Source organism: Zonotrichia albicollis, chromosome 29 (assembly GCF_047830755.1).
Source record: "Zonotrichia albicollis isolate bZonAlb1 chromosome 29, bZonAlb1.hap1, whole genome shotgun sequence".
NCBI lineage: Eukaryota > Metazoa > Chordata > Aves > Passeriformes > Passerellidae > Zonotrichia > Zonotrichia albicollis.
The window spans coordinates 6,485,209-6,500,830 of record NC_133847.1 but is presented as its reverse complement, the minus strand read 5'-3'; the positions used below and the strand labels follow the sequence as shown (position 1 = coordinate 6,500,830).

The 15,622-nt window shown below is 47.8% G+C and overlaps 1 protein-coding gene across 2 annotated transcripts in view; it reads left to right on the top strand.

Moving 5' to 3' along the window:
- The window catches only part of ELL (elongation factor for RNA polymerase II), a 54,429-nt gene that overhangs the window by 1,901 nt on the left and 36,906 nt on the right, over positions 1 to 15,622 (top strand). The window lies entirely within an intron of this gene.

Here is a 15,622-nt window from a genome sequence, read left to right as displayed (position 1 = left end):
TCTGCATGGGTTCTATAAACAGTTTCCCCGGCTTGGGGAAGGTCTGGGCTTCCTCGGAAGCTGCGGGCCCTGCCCTGCCGGGAGCCACCCCCAGCACACCTTTGCAGCTTCTGTTTGTCCACCCCAGCTCCGCTTTCACTTGGGGCTGCAGCGGCTCCACGGAAAGAATTCGCTCCGGCCCTTGGTCTGAAACGCGGCGGAACCGAGGGCAGCGTTGTGTAATGTGGATAATGGCCTGGAATCCAATGCTGCTCTTTGTGCTACCTGGAGCCCAGCGTGTGCAGCCTGACCTGTTTGGGGCACCGGGGGAGCGCGGCCGTGCCGTTCCTGCGACAGGGCCCGGTCCCTCTGCCAGCGCGGGCAGGGAAATGTCTTCAGTGCCTTGCTTGAGTTTGTTCTTGGGCTAATAATAATGTATTGGGATTACATAATCCAAAAATGATCACCCAGCCGGGCGAGCTGCCATGTGTTTGGAGTGTCCCTGGTGCCAGAGCAGTTGCAGGCTTGGTGTGGAGCTGCACCATGTGTGGATCAGGCAGCAGGGCTGTGGAGAAGCAGATATTTGTCTTGTTGGGCCTCTGCTGAGCTGTGCTCTCGTGCTTCTGCTGAGTTGTCTGCGTCCTAGGGAGGAAAATGGTCAGGATCCAAATTCTGGAGAGGGTTTGGAGCAGCCTGGTCTAGTGGAAGGTGTCCCTGCTCATGGAAGGGTTTAAAACAGGTTGAGCTTTAAGATCCCTCCCAGCCCAAACCATTCTGTGATTCTGAGATACTGATCCCCAACTCTCCTGCTCCAGCAAGCTGCTCCTGTGTCAGGGACAGAGGATGAGGAGCTCCAGCTCACAGGGCTGCTGCCTTCTGGTCCTGGGAAGGGTTTCTTTGGTAGCTCACCTGAAAGAAATAGGAGCCTTAAAAAGAGAATTAGCGCTGGCTTCACTGGGGACGGTGAGATGTCACCCAGCTGCTCCTTGTGAAACTTGCTGCCCCCGAAACTGTTTCCCCACAGTTGTGAAACCGAGAGCTCTGGCTGCTGAGCTCAGAGGGCCGAGCAGTGGGAAGTGTGTCCCGAGTTGGTTTGTCCGCTGCTGAAATGGAGCCAGTCTGGAGTGCTCACCTAAACCAGCTCTGGGATCTGCAGGGAGTGTAATTCCAGAGCAGCCTGCAGTTTGCTGCCTTCCTTTTGGGGTGTGTACGTGGTGAGGCATTGCCACTCCCCCCAAAAGGCAGGGCATGGCCAAGGCCAGCTTGGATGGGGCTTGGAGCCGTCTCTTCTGGTGGAAAGTGTTCCTGCCATGGCAAGGGGATGGAGCTGGGTGGTCTTCAAGGTTTTTCTGACCCACACCTTTCTGGGATTAGATGATTCCATTACTTTTCCCATCACTTCTTGTGTGGCCCCGACTTTGTTCCTGCCCCTGTCAAGATAGAAGGGAACTCCTCACACCTGTGCCTTGCTTTCCTCTTGCATTCCTGTCCTTGGTGAGGAGATATTTTACCATCCTCACCTAATTCCCTTAGTTACCATTCATCCTGTATTTTCCACATCTGTTTTTTAGCAGCATCCCGGGTAAGTCCCATCTTCCTGCCTGATTCAGGTGCCACATGGCAGACCCGGGTGTCCCTTGGCAGTGGCTCTGCCTCCCTTGCACTGAAGGTGCTGATGGCACACAGACAGTGTTAGGGCTGTTCCTGGAGCCCTCACCTGGGAATTTCCCAACTTCCACCTATTTCTGTAAACCTCTCTCTGAGGCTGAGGGGTGGTTCTTTGGTTACAGGCAGCGTGATGTGGTTGTACACCTTTCCCTGTCCTTCTGTGTTGACCTGACAATGGCTGAGCTCTGCTCCTGGTCCTGCCTTCCTGGTGCTTTTCGGAGGGTTTGAAGAACCCTTTAAAGAAGGCTGCAGCATCCCTTGGTGCTGGAGCTGGGCAGCACGTCCTGCTCCCGCTGTCCCTCTCTGCCCCTGCTACCCCAGAGCGTTTTGAACTGCAGCCACCGGTTGATTCACTGGTGAACTTTGGCAGATGCACAAATATTTATTGGGGACTAAGCTGAGATAACCAAGGCACGTTGTCCCTGTGCTCACCCAGCTGAATTTTGGGACTGTGGTCTGATAGATGTGGCTCCCCAAATCCTCTTCCCCATACTGCCCTAAAACCAACCGTGCGAGAAATCCCCTGGAAATGAGAGTTAACCCGACCCCTTGGAGCTGCTATTTATTGAAATAACTTTCCAGCCCTGGCTTTTGGAGCAGGTTGTGGAGATTCCTTCATCTTGCTGTGTTCAAAGCACGAAACACAAAATGAAGGCTGTGCTGTCATTACAGGGTCTTTAGGGTAATGCGTATTCATGCTGACTTGAGAATTGAAAGCTGCTCGCAGGTGTCAGGAGGAGAGGAACAATCCGCCATTCCAATCAAAATTCATTGAATTATCTCAGAGCTTTTTGCATCATTCCTCCTTGCCTGTAACCTGTTTTTTCCTGTCCTATTAATTCACTGATGCTGTAGTCCGTCAAAATTGAGGCTCTTACGACATCGGGAGCATGAGTCGGTGACATGACTGAGTGAATCACAGGAGCCTGGAGAGGAAGCTCATGGCACACGTACGGCTCATCAGCAGAAATGGGACAGGATCTGCAGAACACCCTGCGCTGCTCAGTGCTCTTCCTCACGCTGACCTGAGTGTGGCACCTCCCATGGCAAGCAGGGGGACAAAGAGACGCTGAACATCGTGCACGAGCAGTGTTTTGGCCCGTGGCGGTTTCCTTTCAATTATTTAGGGAAGCTGTTTCTCCCAGCCGTGTAGCGTTTGGATCTGCTCAAATTATAGATTCATCTCTATAGTTTTCAAACGGCATTGGAAGGAATTGTCTGTAATTTACATCTGAAGTGACGTACAGTTGCTATGGGATTTGGTGGCAAATTATAAACCCATTATGCCTTTTTTTTATACTGGTGGTAGCAGACTAAAGAACTAGGTCTAATTGGTGATGTGCCAAAGGAAAATAGAAAGTTTGTGACAGAATCCTTGTGACTGATGGGGCTTGCTTTTTTTTTTTTTTTTTTTTTAATCAAACGTGATCTGCTTTTTATCAGCAAAACATACCCTACCATTAATTGGAGAAGTTGAATTTGACTTAATAATTTTTGCTCTCTGGCAATACAGGGGGAAGCAAGCTAGAAGATTAACCCTTTATGTTATTTATATGGGGCTAGGTTGTTCTTTTTTTAGTTCAAGGGGGATATTTCATCTGTTGTATCAATGGTGGCTGAATGTGGTGATTAAACCACAAAATTAGCAAAATTAAACCCTTTCTCTTTTTCAGTATATTCTGATTTCTTACTCCACTTAAACAGCAGAAAGAAAAGAAATAAATAAAGAAAAAAAATAATATCTTTTTAACTTCTGTCTGAAGCAGAGAGGTCTTTTCAGAACAATGTGTCTCCCAGGGACCGTGCTGCTGGTCAGCTCCGAGTGATCCTCCAGCATCGGGGCTGTTCTGTCCTGCTGGGTTGGGTTTGTCCTGGTGCAGCTCGGCCCATGCTGGTGCTGTTGGAGCAGTTCCCGTGCTGGGGCAGCAGCAGCGCCTTTATCTGCCCAGGGAGGGAGGGCAGCCTTTGAGGAGGGAGCGTTTGAGGTCTCCTCGGTGAATGGCCGTGTTATCTCCCCAACGATTCGCACATTTCAGACCATTTCAACTCCGCCTCTAACTTGTAAGCAGAAACTCGTGAAGCGTCTCCAAATCCCCGGTGTTTGTGCATGTTGAAAAATGGGAAGGGACAGACTGCATGCGTCACTCCCGTACTAATTTGTGCCAGCTAATCCATGGGAGAAGAATACATTTTGGCTGACTTGGTGCTTTTGCTGCTAATGCACAGGAGAATGCGTTTGAATGGATGGAGTGGCTGCACGGGGTTAGGTGGACTTTGAAGGGATGCCCTGTGTCTGGCATCCTGTGCTGGGCACCCTCATTTGCTGTAATATCCCAGATTTGTTTGGGTTTTTGGGAAAAGAGAAGGGGAAAGCTCACTCAGCATCACAACATCAGGAAGGTTGGGATAGAGTTACCTCTGAATAATTAAGGTTAATGCTGTTTCTGGAGGAACCATTATCTGCAGTGAACTCAATGCTCATGAAAAGACATGCTGATAACCTGAACTGTGCTAATATTTCATCCAGGGTGGATACAGAGGAGGCATCACCAAAAAGACTGGGCTCTGGTGTTCAACGTGCCTTAGCTTGACCTAGATGAATTATCCAGGAAAGGAGGTTGGATTTGCTGATAAGAGTTTTCTGGAGTAGCTCATGTGTTGCTTAGGAACATCCCATGTACAGAAGGCAACTTCTGCACACCCTGGTAATCTGGTATTGCCTTCTGACTGGGGATTTTGGTGGGTTTGGGGTTTTTTTCCAAGCATTTATATATTAAAGAGCATGCTAAACCTCTGAGTTTGCTGAGTGCTGTGTGTATCCCTGCTGCACTGGGAGAGCAGCCTTCCCAAAATCCAATCCTTTCTGCATTACAGTCTAGAGAAAACACAGCTCCGTGCACTTGGTCTCTCCTTTCTTTACATTGGACTAGTGCCTTTCTCTAATTTAAAGAAACCAGCATTTGTTAAACTCAAAAAGAGGTCAGCACTGGTGAGCAGGGCTTGACTGAGCTGTCCCCCTCCACCCACCTGGAATCTTCCCTGCTCTGGTCCAGGGTTAACCCTCTGCTCTCCCTTTTATGCAGGAGAGAACACTTCAGTGCAGATTTTTGTGGAAAGCTGAGCTATTTCTCCTTTTGGGCTCCATTCTGTGCTGTTGGGTTTAATGGTAGACGCAGACTTTGTCCTTGAGGTTGGTGCCCACACGTGATGCAGCTCAGCAGGTACCACAGAACTTCCTGAGAGCAGCCAATTGCCTCAGTCTCTGTAGTATTTAGATTTCATCAGCACAAACAACATCCTCTTGGCTACTTGGCTCTGTGTTTTGAGCATGGATGAGTCCAGCCATGCTTTGATAAGAGCATGTGGCAGCCGGGGCAGGTTCATGTGGGATCAGTGATGGGGAGACAGAAGCTGGGGCTGCCCCAGCCCTGGAGGTGTCCCAGGCCAGCTTGGAGCAACCTGGGATGGTGGAAGGTGTCCCTGCTCCTGGAATAAACTGAATTTAGTGATTTTTTTTTTTTCTCTAACCCAAACCTTCTATGATTCTATATGAAGTTTAAGCTGATTGTTGTTACTTAGCTAGAGCAGATGTGTGTTACTTAAAATCCTAACAAAAATCCCAGCAGGACGGAAGAAACTCGGGCTCAATCCATATCACTGTGCCCACAGGATCCATATTTTCTACAACTGAGGTGGAAGAACTAATTTAATCTTCCTTCTATATTCCTCCCCACTGAGGCCCATTCTGCGATGGGCTGCAATCAGTGTGTTATGTGCCAGTTGTGGTTATTTGAATCATATTTCCACATTTCAGTGTCTAGACTTTATGTTTGTGTGAGTTTTGTTGTACCTTTCCAGCTCCGGCGCTGATTTCAGTTGGTTTTGGCTCCTGGTTTCTATGAGAAAATCAAACGGGCTGTGTTTCTGCCTTCCCCAGTCCCCAGGAAAGAAGGCAACAAGGGAATGGGTAAAACTTGGTTTTATAAGCTCCTTTGCCACCATTTTTGTGTCTTTTGAGAAAATCTGTGTGTGGATGAGCTGGGCTCTGCCATTTGGTGAGCAGCAGGTGAGGGCGAGGACAAACCACTGATGGCTGCAGATAAATCTCTGCTTCTCTGCTTCTGGCACTGAGAGGAATCTGCTGTGGAAAAAGGGATGAGCTTGATGTGAAAAAAGTGACTGTGCAGAGGTTTTTAGTAAAAAACAACTTTATAATCCACAGAAGGGAGAGCATTTATTGAAAATTAAGCAGCTTTTTAATTGCCTGCGTACACTGGGCTTCGTTTTTTGCCAGCACTGGTGGATGTTGAGGCTGATGGATGTGGCTGTGTTTGTTTAGTGAATAGGAGGGTTGGTGTGTTTGTGATGCTCAGAGAAGTTGATAATGGCACCAGACCTGGATAACACAGACCTCGCTGTGACCAGGAGGTAGGACTGGCTTCAGAATTGCTCACAGTAATACTGACTTGTGCAAAAACTGTGTGGAACCCTGAGCCAGGGCTGTTTTCTGTGCTGCCGGTATATAATAAAGTGTATTATGGCTAAATCAGTGAAAGGAAATAATGTTCCCAACTCCTTGTTAACCTGCAAAGCTTGCTGCCATCAAACGTGAAAGGCTTAAGTGCAGCTGAATAGCAAGAAAAATGAGAGTTTTTCACAGGGGATGCAGAGAATAAAAGCAGTGCTTCCGAGTTCCCTCTGCTCCCCAGTGCTGGAGGTGCCCCAGGGTTATGCCGGAGCCGAGGCTTCACCTCCTCCAGGGATCCCAGTGTCAATTCTTCCATTCCTGGATGCTTTTTGGAGCCCGGCATGGGCGGAGCAGCGAGGAAGCGAATTTTCCACCCTGCCTGGGCTTGGGCAAGCGGAAACGGAGCCTTGGAAGCCTTATAAGGGCGGCGAGGCGGCCGTGGCCGGGCTCACCTGGCACCGGGGGACAGCCCTCGCTCATGGGCGGCTTTCGGAGCCTTTGAAGCTCTCCAGGGACGGTGTGGCCGCCCTGGGCCGGTGACAGCAGCTCATTAATTTAACTCCCGACTCTGTGGGGCTCCGGTAGCCGGCCCCAACGCAGGCGGAAATTCGTGATTCAGAGCGAAACTGCTGTAAAGTGACGGAGCCGGGAAGGTCGGAGCCTCTGTCACAGGGTGTCTGCGTTTCCTTCAGCGGCGTCTCGGGCAGATCCTGCTGACTGCAGGCAGTGCTGAGCAGGACTTTGCTCCGAAAGCAGAGTTCCTGTGGCATTAAAATAGATTTTTGAAAAGCCTGGCAGCACCTGTTCCCCCGGGCAGGGATGTTGAGCCCTCAGAGCTGCCGGAGCCCCAATGGTGACCTCTGCTTCTGCTTCTCGCAGAATTAAGAACAACTTCTGCTCCCATAAATAGTCCCTTAAGAAGTGCGTAGGAGCTCTGCCACCAATTTCTTTTGAAAAGTGCTTTCAGTGACACCCATGGCTGTGACCTTGATGGCAGCCTGGTGGTCCTGGCCACCAGCTCTGCTTCCTTCTCTCATTTAATGACCCCTCAAAAGAACCTTTGGTTGTCCGAGTGTTTTGTGGGAAGCTGCTGCTGCTGCTGCTTGTCCTGCTGCAAATCCCAAATGCTCCCTGCCTCGTTCAGGGCTTCATTCCCTAATGCCCCTGAGGTGGCTAAGCGTCTGAAAGCTCCCGTGTTCCTGCACATGTCACAGCTGCCAATCCCTGCATTTATTCCAGAAATCAAGGGTGTTTTCCACAGGAGCATTGTCACAAACCAGTTCTCCCAGCCTGGAGTCCTGGAGCTGGTGGAGAGTCCCAAAACGCCCAGCTCTGCTCAGGAAGCGGCTTCGTGTTTAATCTTTGCAAATGTGGAAATGGGAAGAGGGAGGCAGGAATGGATAAAGTAAAACATATTTAACCTTTAGGGACGTGAATGGGATATCTTGGATGTGTTTGGAACAGGCACCGGGGTTGACGTGGAACGTGGTGGTGATTAAAACCAACAGCAAACATTTTTCTGCTTATGAATTACGGACTTTGTTCTTACTGCATTAAAATCTAGAGCACTTTGGGGTTTCTTAACGTGAAGGGGGAGAAGAAACAGATTTATTACCTGGAAGGTTTGATGTTATAGTTCCAGGCATGTTTCCACAACCTTCCTGCAAGCGTTTGGAGCTGTACCTAATGTGGGTGCTGCCTGCACTGGGCTGCAAGTTTGAGCTCTCTCATACAATTAAAGCCATTTAACTGCATCTAAAGACCTTTTACTTGTCATTAAGGCTAAATTTACTGACGCTGACAGCAGGAAGAAACACATTTACCCTAACTCAGATGGGCTAAGAGAGCAAAACGTTCCAGCTAACTATGACTTGCCTGGATTGTTAAATTTAGACCAAAAATTCTGGTCAGACAATTAAGTGCCGGCTCAGTGGCCACACCACTTCTTTTGCATGTGTGAATTGGCTGAGCTGCCCGTGTCAGGCAAGAGAGATCCTGTGTGAATGTCTGAATTCTCTGAGGGCTGTTGGGAGTCTTTTCGTGGCACTGTGGTCGCTCCCTGTTTGGTCAGCAGCCCTGGTATGTTTTTCCTCTTCTTATCTGAAAATTTTTCATGTTTATTTTTGGAATTCGTTGTAACCTGAACTTTCTCAGGTGTCCTTGCGGAGAGCAAAGAAACATCTGACTTATTTTTTAGGCAGATTTTTGCCAGTTGAGAAGAGTGTGTTCTTTCTTTTACTGTTTGTGGCTTTATTTTTGGAGCAGGTTTGTTACTGACCAGCCTGGCAGTGCAAATACAGAGGTAGCTGAAACAGTGCAGGTTCTGTGCTTCTTGCTGAAGCGAAGGCAGCACCTAATTTAACTTCTTCAGGCAACTGCCTTCGCTTTTCTCCTGGAGAAAGCATCCCTGGAAGCTGGAGGAGGCTGTTAGCAGAGGGTATGTAACACAAGGTTCTATCGTGGCAGGAAATCTAGAGAGGTTCTCTTGCTCAGTGTGCCCAGCTGGATTTTTCTTGGGCAGCTTCCCTCGGTGATAGGAAAAACCCTGGGATATTTGAGTGCTTTGTTGCTTTGTCCCCGGTGGAGATGGCAGGAATTTGGGTGCTGAATTCCGAGTGTCTGTCACGTTGTGTTCCCTCTGTCCTGGCTGGCGTTGGAGCGCCTCTGTTTGCCTGGAGCCCAAAAGACTCCATGTCTGAGCATCTTGATTTGACTTTTGGGGTTGCTCTGTCCTGTGTTCCCTCTGTCCTGGCTGGCGTTGGAGCGCCTCTGTTTGCCTGGAGCCCAAAAGAATCCGTGTCTGAGCATCTTGGTTTGACTTTTGGGGTTGCTCTGGCTCGTGGGGTGCTGCTGGTGGGGTTTCTCTGGGATTCCCTCAGGATCCAGCCTCTGACCGTGCTTTATCTCAGCCTCCACCTGCAGCACTGTGAGGAACATCTGAAGATCATCTCCAGCAGAACTTTCTCAGACTAGTAATTACTGTTCCCTGCGAGTGTCAATAGGATATAGCTGGGCACAGGGAGCACAGAACCGGCCCAGGCTTGTTTTCCTGGGCTCAGCATTGTGAGGCGAGATCTGGGCCGGGATGGTCGGACGGGTTCGTCAATCTGATCTCTCAATTGTCTTTCTATATTTTCCTCTTGCGAGAAAAGGAGTAAAGCCCTGTGGAAGATAAGAATCGTTGTGATGTTTCAGCAGCTCATTTAAGCCACCTTATGAGCACATAGGCAAGTGAATCAGCCCTGGTGTCTTAATATGTCCTAAAATAAATGAGACTTTCGTAAGCAAATTCGGTGGGTTTGAACTGCTGTATTTTCATTAAAAGATTGCAGTGGAGAACACGCTCTTTAAAATTCAGCCTCGGGGTTGTGTTGTTCATTAACTGATAGTCACTCCTGTTTACCTTGTGTGATAAGTCCCACGTTAAGAATGGCCAGCAGTGCTGATGCCGTCACAGTTGCCCTTCAGAGAGAATTGCTCTTTTTTTTTATGGCTCGCTTTCCTGACAGGTGGGAGTTTTTTTGGAGCTTGGATAAATGCAAACAGCCACGGCGTACCTCTCCTAATCATGGAAAACCACTTGTTTCGTTTGTTTTTTTTTGTTTTTTTTTTTTTTTGTCCCCCTGTTCTTAGCAGCTTGGTAACGCTGTTGTCGGTACAAAGGTCATTTAAAAATCTGACATGTCAGCCCAGCAGCACAGCGCTCCTTAATGAGGCTTAAAAGCAGCGTGGAAGTAAATTTGGAGCTGCAGAACAGAGGGAGACATGTGAACAGCTTACAGGGATGGGATCACCTGGCTCTCCTCTCACCAGCCCTCCCTCCCCGCATGGCATCTCTCCTGGTACTCGCAGTTCTCTTGCATAAAGGGGTTTAATTTTTTCCTCTTGTTATTCAAATGAGCCCAGGTGTTTGACAGCACATTTGTGCTCTCAGAAGAAAAGCAATGAAAATACCCTCCTGAAATCCAGGCACGATGTTTTTAAAATGATTCTCTCCAGTGTTTGAGGTTTTCTCTCCTCCTCATGGTGCCCTCCTGCTGTCCCTGCTGCTCCCGGGATGGCACCGGAGCCGAGCCTGCACCTCCCTTTGAATGTCTGCAGGCTTTTCCTCTAATCCTGCTCCCCAGCACTACTGGAATTTCAGCACCTTCAGCCTCGCCTCAGTCTTTTCAGCTCTTTGACTGTTCTCCAGTGAAAACTAGGTCAGAAACAACCGTCAGCTTCTGATATTTCACTGTTCCTGTTTTATAAGTTGTAACCCAGTGTTGCTGTGTTTAATCTCTCGCTTTAATTTTCACGTATTAAGTGTCTCAGCTTGCTGTGTGAGCAGCCTGACACAGTAAAACTGCTCCCAATAACATCCTGGCTGGAACAGCCATGTTACCTTGATTGGGGCTGAAAAGGTGAATTACCTTTTTTTGTTACACACAATGCTGCAGATGCCAAGCTGACAGATTTTTCCACCACTTCTCTCTTAAGTGTACATTTGCTGGCAATTTTGGAGCTGTACTTAGCCAGCTTCTCTTTGTGCCTGTGTGGCTTTTTAACCTGATGGGTGAAAGAGAACAGTTTAAAAACAATAATAATTATTGGAAACCCTCAGGTTGCCCAAGAACCCAGCAATACAGGTATATTGGAAGGCATTGAAGAGATTTATTTTTAACTGAGTTGTAGCTGACTGGAGCCATTCAGCTTTTTTGTAAAACTATTCTTGGAATGGTGCTTGAGCTGAGGTGCCTCAGTGTTCAGTGAAATCCACCTGGTGTAATTCAAGAGTATCCCTCTCCCTTTCTCTTAGGCACACTTGGAGCCAGCCAGTGCTGGAATCCTTGGCCATTCCAGCATCAATGGGATTTAAATGAATCCTTACTTTTCAGCCTAACTCAAAGGTTGTGGTTTGAAAATTGTGCCTGAGCTGTTGTCTCTGAAAAGTTTTTTCCAAATTGTTTATGAAGCTCTTTTTAATTTTCTCTCTTCATGTGTCTCCTGCTGCTCTGTGGTTGTTTCCAGGGGTCCCCATGCCAGGGTGGGATTGTTGGGGTGTCTGTGCAGGCCCAGGAGCTGCACTTTGATATTCCTTGTGAGGAATCCCTTCCAGCTCAGGGTGTTGAGTGATTCCCTGATTTTCCTAGGATTTGAGGATCCCAGGTACCAGTTGGATCCAGCTCTTTCCAATTGGGGAACATCACCTGTGTCTGACAGGTGGAGGGAGTTTGGAGCAGGGCTGAAATGTTTTATTTAAGGAACAAATCCCAGCCCTCAGTGCGGCTCTGGAGTCTCTTCCATCCCTTGTGTGGCCCTCAGGCTGGCACGGAGGAGCTTGGGTGCCTCACTCAGTTCTGGAGCTTTATTTATCCCTGGTGGGATGAGGGGGAGTTGGGATGTGCTATCGTGACACACTTCCCTGCCTTAATTTGGGAAGCATTTTCTCCTGGCACTCGGGCGTTCTGTGCGGTGCAGAAAGCAAAATACTGGTAGTAGCTACGTTTGATACAGCTGGGCCTGGAGAAGCTTTTAATTCTCGTACCCTCTGAGCCCCAAACCTGCATTGCTGCATTGCTTCAGAAAGGCTCAGATCAGGGAGAAGTGCCATCTCCAGGAGGGACAGCAGCCAGCCAAGTGGTTTGTGTGATGGAAATTTGTTTTTCGTGTAATTTCCACAAGGATTTTGGGGCTGTTGCAGAGGTGGCCACACCTCCAGCACCCTGAAACCAGCAAAGTTCCCTCTGCTGCCAGAGACAGCACAGGGGGCTTCATTCAAGGGGTCTTGTTCAGCAGGAATGACTCTTAAAACATTAATCTGAAAGCATCCAACCCCTCTGGATTCTGGGCTCCTAACGAGTGAATGAATCCTCCAGGGAAAGCCAGCGCTGCTGTGTCACCTTTAGCAGAGTTGGGGATTTCGGATGATTCAGTTTCCTTTGCCAGTTTTGTTGTTGTTTTCCCCTCTGTCCTTTCCCAGTTTAACAGGATCATCTGATAACTCCAATAAAACACTGCAAAAACAAGCAGCGTTGCATGCAAGAGATGATTGCCCAGGGGGTTTTGGGCATGGATGTCTTAATGGGATTCTTGCCAAACTGAGCTCTCTGAATTGCCTTGCAGTGCAGATGTGTGCAGATGCTGCAGATACTGCTGGACTTCTCTTAGAGGAATATTTGATATCACATTTAACATCAAATTTAATATCTTATTTAATGTAATAGATAGTATAGTATATTATATATATATATATATATAGAATATACTATCTATTACATTAAATAAGGTATTACATCTAATAGATAGTATATTCTCTCTCTATATATAGAATATACTATCTATCTATATAATATATATATAATATATATATTATATATATTATATATATTATAAATAGTATATTCTATATACTATTTAATATCATATTTACTCTCATGTAATACTATATTTAGTATAATATTTAATATCATATTTAATATTATCACTATTTCCAGTATAGGGAGGCAGAACAGGAAGCTTCCTTCTGCAATAATGGTTTTTGTTGAAAACAGTGCTTCAAAGCAAATCCATGTGTTTGAAAAACAAGTCTAAGGGTTTGCTTTCCTTTGCCTGCACTTTAGAAATACCAATATTTACCTTCCTTTTTCCTACCCTGTCTTTAATTTACTGCAACTGTAAAAGCCAGGCAGTGCAGACTCGAGCCATGTGAGCAGACTTAAATTCAAAATTAATTTTACTTCAGCCACTTCTTTCCTGTGTAAACAACCTACTCTAGATTTGCTACTTTTAATAAGGGATGAGCATTGGGATTTGTTCATTTAACTCTGCCTCAAATTAGTTGCAAGTCATAAAACAACAGGACTTATTTCTAGGTTTGGACTTGATTTTTTTTTTTGTTTTGTTTTGTTTTTTGCAATTTGAATTTGCCAGCACAGCATTATCTTTGGAGTAGAGCTTTGGGAAATGTTGTTGCAACTTGTTTTATGCTTTCCCACTTTTACCTTTTATTGCTTTTAGTTGGAGTTAGAGGAGAGAAATCCCTTCAGGAAAAAGGGTGATAAAAAGAAGAGTTAGAGCAGAATTCTGCTGATTTCTGGTGTGCTTGTGGAAAAGGGAAAGGGATCCTTGAGGAGGAGAACAGGACAAGGCTGAAATAAAGGTAAAGGTGTTTGAATGGCCAGTTCTGACTCCAGAATGCAGCACTGAGCAGTGAAATTAAAATAACTTTGAGGGTTTCTGGTTCTCAGTGCCAGGGAGGGTCTGGAACACCCTTCTGGAGGGAGCAGCGGATGCAGAAAATGCACTCCCACAGAATGAGACTTCCTTTGCAGGGAGATGCAGCAGCTGTATCAAAACTGGGAGGATTTTTACTTGCAGGAAGGAAACTCCTGGGTTATTACGCTCAGAAACGAGCACCGTGTTCTGTGCCTTGCTAATTCTTTCATTATTGTCACTTTTAATTGATTCTGCCTGCTTTGATCAGTTCTAAGCACTGGAAGCTGCACAGGGGTGCAAAGGAGATTTTTTTCCTCGCAAACCTTTCCTCCCTAAGCCCTTGGAAGCCGTGGGAGTTGGCTCCTGCTCCTCTGACAAAGCCTCCCCGAGCAGCCCCATCTTGTTAACAGTGGCATTGGTGGGAGTTTGTCATGATTAAACTGCAGATAATCATCATTACAGCCCTTGTGGCAGCCTGCTGATGAGACTTTATGATTATTGCTCTCCTTAATGAGCAGGTCTGCCTTAGCTCAGTGCAGAGGCAAGGAGGGAAAACACCGAGTTAAAAAAAGGAGAGAGAGCTGTCCCGTTGGGAAACGTGCCCGGAGTGTGCCAGGCTGGATTCCCACAGGAGGCCATGCTGCCCCTGCTCCTGGCATCTGCAGCCTGCCTGGCTTCATTGGGAGCCACAAACCCTCCTTGATATTTTCCTTTTTCTTGCATTCCACCTTCCCCCTGGCCTCAGAGCGCTCTGCTTTTGGGGTGGCTTGGAAGCCCTCTCGTTTTTGGGGTGGGTTGGAAGCCCTCTCATTTTTGGGGCTCATTTGGAGTCCCCTTTCGTTTTTGGGGTGGGTTGGAAGCCCCTTTTGTGGTGGGTTTGGGGCTGAATTTGGAGTCCCTTCTGCTTTTGGGGTGGGTTGGAAGCCCTCTTGTTTTTGGGGCTGCATTTGGAGTCCCCTCTTGTTTTTGGGATGGGTTTGAAGCCCTCTTGTTTTTGGGGCTGCATTTGGAGTCCCCTCTGGTTTTGGGGTGGGTTTGAAGCCCCTTTTGTGGTGGGTTTGGGGCTGAGTTTGGAGTCCCCTCTGGTTTTGGGATGGGTTGGAAGCCCTCTCATTTTTGGGGTGGGTTTGAAGCCCTCTCGTTTTTGGGGCTGCATTTGGAGTCCCCTCTGCTTTTGGGGTGGGTTGGAAGCCCCTTTTGTGGTGGGTTTGGGGCTGAATTTGGAGTCCCTTCTGCTTTTGGGGTGGGTTGGAAGCCCTCTTGTTTCTGGGGCTGCATTTGGAGTCCCTTCTGCTTTTGGGGTGGGTTTGAAGCCCTCTAATTTCTGGGGCTGCATTTGGAGTCCCCTCATGTTTTGGGGTGGGTTGGAAGCCCTCTCATTTTTGGGGCTGCATTTGGAGTCCCCTTTCATTTTTGGGGTGGGTTGGAAGCCCTCTCATTTTTGGAGCTCATTTGGAGTCCCCTCATGTTTTGGGGTGGTTTTCCTGTTTTCCACCTTCAGCCAGAAGCCCCCAGACCCCATCCAGCAGTGGGGCTGGGTGTCCAGGAAGCAGCAATGGGCCCAGTGCCTGCCTGGCCATCCCCAAGGGAGCTGTGTCTGCAATAAAAACGCTGTAGCTCTTGTAATGAACCTGAATTTTCTTGTCCTCTTGCAGTGTGTCTCCCCAGGCCCTGGCAGGGCAGCCTTTCCCTGCAGACAGGTGCATTTCACTCTTCAGTGTCCTGCATAAACCAGCTGGACTTTTCTTTGGAGACAGCATTTCCTCCTTGCAGCCATCTCCTCTCTGTGTTTGTATTTATTGCAGAGCAAACCCCTCTCCTTGTCTGTGCTCATGAAAGAGTTCCTCACTTCTGCAGTGCCATAGAAATTTGGGGTTGCAGGAAAGCATTTGGGATGAATATTTGGGGGAGTTATGGGGTTCCCTTGTTCTGAGATTTTGGGGTGGGTATTTGGGGAGTTATGGGGTTCCCTTGTCCTGAGGTTTTGGGGTGGGTATTTGGGGAGTTATGGGGTTCCCTTGTCCTGAGGTTTTGGGGAGTTATGGGGTTCCCTTGTCCTGAGGTTTTGGGATGGGTATTTGGGGAGTTATGGGGTTCCCTTGTCCTGAGGTTTTGGGGTGAGTATTTAGGGAGCCATGGGGTTCCCTTGTCCTGAGGTTTTGGGGTGGGTATTTGGGAGAGTTACGGGGTTCATGTGTACTGAGGTTTTGGGGTGGGTATTTGGGGGAATTATGGGGTTCATGTGTCCTGAGGTTTTGGGGTGAGTATTTGGGGGAGCCATGGGGTTCCCTTGTCCTGAGGTTTTGGGGT